This window comes from Fukomys damarensis, unplaced genomic scaffold, assembly GCF_012274545.1.
Source record: "Fukomys damarensis isolate Sample0158 unplaced genomic scaffold, DMR_v1.0_HiC HiC_scaffold_16, whole genome shotgun sequence".
NCBI lineage: Eukaryota > Metazoa > Chordata > Mammalia > Rodentia > Bathyergidae > Fukomys > Fukomys damarensis.
In genome coordinates, this window is record NW_022900928.1 from 86,994,511 (window position 1) to 87,003,074 (window position 8,564).

The 8,564-nt window shown below is 36.7% G+C and overlaps 1 long non-coding RNA gene across 1 annotated transcript in view; it reads right to left on the reverse strand.

The window, feature by feature from the left end:
* LOC104874453 overlaps window positions 1-8,564 on the reverse strand; it is a 49,890-nt gene that overhangs the window by 40,494 nt on the left and 832 nt on the right. The window lies entirely within an intron of this gene.

An 8,564-nucleotide genomic window follows, 5' to 3' on the forward strand; every position in this document is an offset into this window, starting at 1 on the left:
TATTTGCAAGGCAGGCGACAGAACCACTGAGCTAAATCCACAGCCTTTTTTTTTTTTTTTAACCAATTAACTTTATTCGCTGGGTCTGTAATAGCACCCCCCACATGCTGTGGCAGATGAGGGTAAGATATATATCAATTTAAAACAGAAGGAGCTTGAATCTCTCTAGTGGACAAATGATCCAATATTTAGACAGTGAAAAAGATTTGGCAAGATTTAGTGTTTATGTACTAAACCATGTTCTAAGAAAAAGCACTGAAAGAAAAGTTTTTAGCCTTATAAAGCTGATGTTTTAGTGGGGGGAGAACAAATCGTGGCAATAAATGTTACTGCTTTTCCCTAAAAATAACAGTTAACTGGAAAATAAGCTCTAGCATTTTTCAGGATGCTCCTAATGTAAATTCTATTCCCAAACTAAGCCTCAGTTAAGATGGCCAGCCAGATGGATGCATTTGGTCTGTCTGCTGCAACACACAATGGATCTGTTGAATTAGTATTTATAGGTATATTTAATTAGAATTCATAAATACCCGTGACTTATACTTAGGTAAACAGATGGACTCAAGACTGTCAAATGATCATTTGGGAGTATAGACACAACACACAATGTATACACTTGCCAATGAACAGTTGTGATCTAATATGAATCTTCATGTGTTCTAATGGATGTACTTAATGCACTCATGTGAAAATGTTTTCCAAATTCTGATGCCTGCAATTTTGTCACTTATGTGGACCATCATTCTTAACTGTCATCATTTTTGTTGCCACTTGTTTCCTAAGTCTTCAGTTAATGATGCAATGGAACTTTACAAAGGCTAGCCTGCAAGAAATGATTTAGATGAACTGATGAAATAAAATCACCAACAGCTATGTTGCCAGTACTAATGCCTCCAACTATACAAAACAAATATTAAGGGACATGAAACCCCAAATTAGCACTAATACAATTGTAGTGGAGGAACTTAATACCCCATTGTCACAAATAGACAGATCATCTAGACTAAAAATCAATAATGAAATACTAGAACTGAATCAGGCTTTTGAGCAAATGGGGTTAATAGATGTCTACAGAGTGTTCCACCCAACAAAATTAGAATATACATTCTTTTCAGCTGCATATGGGTCATTTACGAAAATAGAACCATAAAAATAGACCACATGCTAGCTCATAGAACATGTTTAGTAAATACAAAGGAATTGAAGTTATCCCATGTATACTGTCAGACCATAGTGCAATCAAACTGGAGATAAATAGCATAAGAAACCATAAGAACTTCACAAACACATGTAAATCAAATAACACTCTCCTGAACAAACAATGTGCCACAGCAGAAATTAAAGAAGAAGTTAGACAGTTTTTATGATTTAGGGATAATGCCAGTACAACATTCATGAATCTATGGGATACATAAAGCAGTTTTACATGAGAAATTTATAGCAGTGAATGCCCACACTAGGAAAACAAAGTGATCTCAAACAAACATCCTAATGGTGAATCTTAAGCTCCTAGAAAAAAAAGAGCAAGAGAAACTAAAAGCTTATACAAGGAAGGAAATTATAAAGATCAGAGCAGAAATCAATGCAATGGAGACTAAGACAATGATACAAAAATATCAATGAATCAAAGAGTTGGTTTTTTGAAAGAATAGATGATAAGGTTAGCCAACCTTATCAAAAAAAAAGAAAAGAAAAAGCTCAAATTCATGCAATTAGGAATGAAAATGGTGGAGCTGGGAATTTTGTTCAGTTATTCTGCTGTCTGCCTCTCAAGGGCAAAGTCCCAAGTTCAATCCCCAGTACCAAAAATATAAAGGAATGAAATGGAGAAGTCACAATAGATTCAGCAGAAAACCAGAGTATCATCAATATCTACTTCGGAAACCTGTACTCTAATAAAATGGAGAACACAGAAGAAATGGACAGATTTCTAGATACATATGAATTACCAAAGTTGAACAAAGAAGATATAAAAAGTCAAAATACCCCAATTACAATCAGTGAAATTGAAAATGTAACTAAATTTTACCAAAAAATAAAAGCCCAGGTCCTGATGGCTTCACTGCTGAGCTCTACAAGACATTTAGAGAAGAACTATTGCCACTACTCTTCAAACTTTTCAAAGAAATTGAAAGAGAAGCAATGCTTCAAAATTCCTTCCTGGAAGCAAGTATTTATTTGATTCTAAAACCAGGGAAAGACCCAACCAAAAAAGAGAACTACAGGCCAATGTCCCTAATGAACATAGATGCAAAAATCTTCAATAAGATACTGGCAAACCGAATACAGAGAGTCATCAAGAAGATCATACACCCTAACCAAGTCAGATTTATTCCAAGGATGTAAGAATGGCTCAACACACACAAATCAATAAATGTAATACACTATATTAACAGATTAAAGGAAAAAAACATATGATCCTCTTGATAGACGCAGAAAAAGCATTCAACAAAATTCAACACCCATTCATTATAAAAAAAAAAAGCCTGAAGAAAATTGGAATAGTTTTTATCTCAACTTGATAAGGGCGATCTATAAAAAGCCAACAACCAATATCATACCACATGGTCAGAAATAGAAACCCTTCATGCTAAAATCAGGAACAAGACAAGGATGTCCACTATCACAACTCCTGTTCAATATAGTTTTGGAAACACTAGCCACAGAGATTATACAAAAGAAAGAAATAAAAGCAATAAAGATAGGAAAGGAAGAAGTGAAACTGTCATTTGCTGATGATATGATAGTCTACATAGAACCAAAAAATTCCACCAAAAGACTTCTAGACTTAATTGACAGATTCAGTAAAGTAGCTGGATACAAGGTAAATATTCAAAACTCAATAGCCTTCTTGTACACAAATAACAGACTCACTGAGAGTGAAATTAAGGAAACAATCCCTTTCATGATAGCATCCAAAAAAATGAAATATCTAGGAATCAATCTAGCAAAGAAATAAAAGAACTCTACATTGAGAACTACAACACTCTGAAAAAAGAGACTAAAGAGGATATAAGAAAATGGAAAGAGATCCCTTGTTCCTGGGTAGAAAATAATCAATATAGTGAAAATAGGCATATGTCCAAAACTGCTATACAGATTCAATGAAATCTCTATTGAAATCCCAACAGTATATTTCATAGAACTAGAGAAAACAATCCAAAAATTCATTTGGGATAAGAAGAACCCTAGAATAGCAAAAGCAATTCTAGGCAACAGAGATATGACAGCAGGTATCACAATCCCAAACTTGAAACTATACTACAAAGCCACTGTGATTAAAAACAGCATGGTAATGGCAAAGAAACAGATCTGAGGATCAGTGGAACAGATTAGAAAATGCAGAAGTAACTCTTGACATACTCAGCTACCTCATCTTTGACAAAGGAGCCAAACACTCTCAATGGGGGAAAGATAGGCTCTTTAATAAGTGGTGGTGGAAAACCTGGCTTTCAACTTGTCAGAGATTAAAACTAGACCCTTATAGTTCACCATTCTCTAAACTAAAATTGGAGTGAATTAAAGATACAAACATTAAAATAGAAACACTAAACTTGCTGGAAGATGTTAGGTAGAACTCTTGAAGATAATCTGCATAGGAAAAGACTTTATGAACAAATCCTCAGTAGCACAGGAACTAGCACAAAGAATCAACAATTGGGATCTCATCTTTTTTAAAAAAAAGCTTCTGCACTGTCAGAGAAATCACAAGGAGAGCTAAGAACAACCCATGATGTGGGAAAAATTTTTTACCAGCTGTTCCTCAGACAAAGGTCTAAACTATATTTTAAAAACTCAAAAAAATCAGACCCCCCAATATAAAGACCCAATTTTAAAATGGGCATCAGAAATAAACAGACATTTCTCAGACAAAGCAGTAAAAGCTACAAATAATCACACGCAGATGGAAACAAAAATAAAGGTTTCATCTCACCCCAGTAAGAATGGCTGCTATCAAGAAATTAACTAGTAACAAATGTTGGTGGGGTTATGGGGAGATAGGAACCCTTCCTCATTGTTGGTGGGAGTTCCGACTGGTGGAAATCAGTATGGAGACAACTCAAACAACCAGGACTAGAAGCCCAATTTGACTCCTCTATTCCTCTGCTGGGTATCTTCCCAAAAGAATTAAAAGAATCATACCACTCACCCATGTTTATACGCTCACCCATGTTTATAGTGGCACAGTTTGTAATAGCTAAAACTTGGAAACAGCCCAATTGCCCATTAACTGGAGAATGGATAAAAAAGATGTAGCTTTTTTATAAAATGGCATACTAGTCAGCCATAAAGAACAAGAAACTAGAGACATTTATAGCTAAGTGGGTGCACATGGAGGCCATACTCTGAAGTGAAATTAATAAGTCACACATGGGTAAACACTGAATAGTTTCTCTGGTGTGAAAAAGTGAAAGTATAAATAAAGGTCAAAATGTATAATTGATATTGTGTAATAGGAAGAAAAGTCTAAAGGAGTAGAGGAAGTAGGAGGGGTAGGGGAAGGGTAAAAAGGGAAAAGAAAAATGTGTGAAAAGGGAAAACATGGAAACAATGTCTTTGTAAACAGGGAAGGGTGGAGGGGCTGAAGGAAGGGCTGGGGAATGGGGAAAAATAAGAGCCAAGATAAATCATGTAAAGGTACAAGATCCTAATGATGACTGTAACTGTATTGTGTACCTAAAAGGTACCAATAAATTTAATAAAGATAAAATAATAATAATAATCTAAATATTTTCTGATTATTTCCCCTGTTTAAATAATGTGAAGAATCTAGTGTAGTTTTTGTACAAGAGAACATACCAAATTATATTTTGGTTCTGTTTTATTAATTTAATCACTTGCTTTTAAAAGAAGGTTAAACCTAGCATAATTAATGTTATAAGAAGTCTTCAAAAAAAAAACACTTATGTACTGAGTCTTGAACATAATTCTCTGTGGTACAGAGTATTCAGAGTTATAGATGACATGATTGCTATTGCATAGAGTTCAAGTTGCACGATAACCTTCATGGGACCAGGGGAGACTACTACAGGGGAGAGGAACTGCAATACCAAACTGCTAAGGTAGAAATTCTGAGAAGGATTCTCCAACTCCAAGAGGAGAAGGGACTGAAGTTGGCCTCAGCAGGAGGCCAGAGCTTATTCAAAGGGCAGAAAGATGTGTTTGTGCTAAACTGGAAGAAGAAACAGATGAGGTCAGACTTGCCTGCTGGAGCAGAGAGTGGGTGGTAATCCTATACCCCACTAAGTACCCAGCTTCCACCATCTACAGCAACCATACCTTCTTATTTTAACAAAGTCATTTAATTTGAGCAGAAAGAACATCTCATTGAAATGGAAAATATTTGGGTAGTCCCTTTTGTCAGTTTTCTCCTTCTAGGAGAAACATTATACCTATCACCTTTCTTCTTCCAAACCATTACTCAGTCAACAGGAAAGGGAAGGAAGACTTTTGCGGTGCAGGCTGTTGACAAATGAGAGCGTTAATTTCCCCTAGCGGGCACTTGGATCTGTCATTCGCCTAAGCAGCAGCAGACAAACACAGTGTCGAAGGATTACAATGGCCTTTTCTGAGAGATAACTCAAGGTGATTAGAATGTTTGGACTGTGGATTTTTAAAAGGCAGCTCAACCACAAAAGATTGCTTTCCCGGAATCCACATTCTGACTGCGGGCCTATAACCGATGGTCCTGGTTACTCCACTTAGTATGAAGGGCAATTAAAATGTCTTCTAAATTTCCTACCTGATGCCTTTGCCCCACATAAGATGCAACAAATTCCTGGCCTTTTCTGGAATTCAGGCATGTTCCAGATGAGATTTGAAGAGCTCTGCTCCTGATTTCACCATCAACTTTAAATCTTTGATTTGGCAGTGGACACAGCTTTTCATTCAGGTCCAACTGGCCCACTGTTGTTGCCTGTCAAAGTCATCTACAATTCAAACAGCATGCGATGTGAAGAACTGATCCATGGCAAATGAGAGTGCCAGGAGCAACAGCGGTACAATGACTGATTATTTCTTTGGCATTCTTTCTCCTGTGGAAACTTAGCAGAGATTATGAATAGCTTCCAAAACCCAGCATCGCAATAGCTTATAAAGATCTTACCCCAAAGTGATTGGTCAGTGTCTTTATCCTTTCAGGCAGCCACAACAAAATACCTTAGATGGTGATTTATAAACAGCATAAACTTACCTTTCACGTGCTATCGTGTGGAAATCCAAGATCAAGGTAATAGCAAATTCAGTTTGGGGGGAGAGCTCATTCTGGGCTTCAAAGGTGTGGTGTGTGTCACTGTTAGGTGTGTCCTCACATGCAGAGAGGTGAATATGCCCCCTCTGATCTGCTTCATAAAGCCACAAATCCCATGAATGAAGACTCTACCTTCCTAATCTCATCATTTTCTAAGGCTCCACTGCTTAATACTACGGCACTAGAGATTGGGCCTCAACATAAAAATTCTAGGGAATATAAATAGTTGGCTTCACTGATCTATGGAGAGAAAGTCATAAAACTTCCACCAAATTTATTAAGGCTTTGATGTTCAGACCTTTTTTATCAGAATTCCTGTAGGGTGGTCAGTAGATATCATATCTCATCTTGTTTAATGAAACTTTAGATTTCAGTTTATAGACCTCAGTAGACTTTCAATTAAGGCTGATGCTAGTAACATTGCCAAAAGTCACAAGACCTAGAAAGGATACATATTTCCTCCTCATTGTGGCCAGGAAAGCATTTCCAGGCAGGATATTATCAGTTCATATATGGCCAAGAAATTGTGGAAGTGCAGGAATATGAATGGAAATGCCAGTGAATTCCAGTTCCCCGGGAGAAAGTTCTCCAGCTGGATGCCCATGTCTGGTTCTGATGCACATCCTCTCTGACCCCAGCATATTTGATTGTCCCTATCTTCATATATTTTACCCTGTGTTGAAATTTCCCTTCCCAGAGCTAACTCTTTCCTTAAATTGAAAATTTCTGTCTAATTTTATTTCAAAATCTAATCTCATCCCAAGTCTATCTATGTCATCTAACACACAAATATTTGTTGAGTGAATGCATATAGGACTACGTATGGCTTTATGTGCATGAACTTTCACTGTATAAAGGCTGCTAGGTGCACAAAAATGCTCTGGAAGATGCAAATGCAGTTTTATCTTGGTGGAATTCCATTATCACTATCATTCTTTTTAGAAGACAGAGCCATTGGCTCACCAGGAAGATAGTGGGCAGATGAAGGACAGGTGAAAACTTTGAAGAGAGAAATCTAAAGATGGTTTTGATTTGGCAAATATAAAATCTATGTAAAATAGTCATTCATTTTATAATCTAGCCTGAGATTCAACCATGTTTCCAAAGTCAAAATTCATGAGAAAATCATGATATGAGTTCTTATCTAATTAAGTAGCCATGCCAAGACCTGAGAAGAAAGAAGTAAGGGTAAGAAATGTCTCATTTGCCTTCAATTGCTAACCTGGTCATCCAGAGGCCCAGAAAAAGCTCAGACACAGAAAAAGAAAACAATGGAATTTTCTGAAAATTATCAAGCCAGCAAAGTGTCCCCAAGCTATAGGGATGGAGAATGATGCTCCCTGAAGTGGGCAGCCTATGCATGTTAAAACATAGTTAACAGGGTTTTTTAAAAACAAAGCTGGATGTGGTGGTACACACCTGTAATACCAGTACTCTGGGAGGCTGAGGCAGGAGGATTGCAAGTTGTGTGGCTTTTAATTTCTTCTCCCTCAATGCCCCCTGGATTTTCCTTGGTTGAGCTGAAGGTCTGAGGTTGTATCTTCCTTCAGTGTTTTCTTATTTTCTATTTTTTAATTTGTTTTTGCATTAATGCTCATTAATTGCTCATGGCAGATAGCTTTATAGCTAGTATCAAGACCTCTTTATGAAATGACTACTTTTCCGAGATATTTTCTAGGCATGGCTGGCTTCTGGCTTTTGAGTATGTTCCAAGATCCTGCCTCTTCAATGTATTAGGAATGAGAAGCTGCTGCCTGTTCCTAGCACCCAGTTCATTGGTGCTGGACTATGGTATCATTTATGTCCCCCAGACAACCTCAGTATTATCATACAAAGAAGAACAACTAATCACAATAATTATTTCACCTTGGCTAAAGTAATACAATCAGTAATAACAGTAACATCGAGCACAATCTAAAAAATGACAGACTGTGACAATTGTTGATTTGCCACCTTTAACTATAGATACAAGATTTTAAAATTATAAAACAATTTAAAACAAATTAGAAAATAATATACAGTAAATATTCCCTCAACAGAGTGATTTTACCTTCAGGGGAGAAAATTTAAAATGGATGAGAAGAAAAAATAGAGAAATAAAAGAAGAGAAACAGATTAGAAGGACAAAGGAAGATTACCAAAGCTTCAGGAGACTGGTGAAGAAGATAGGGGGGAAAAAAAGAAGGAAAAAACAAAGCAAGAATAAAACAAAACTAAAAAACTAGGGTTGGAGATTTAGCTCAGTGGTTCTGCCGCCTGCCTCACGAGCACGAGATCCCGAGTTCGATCCCCAGTACCAAAAAAAAAAAAAAAA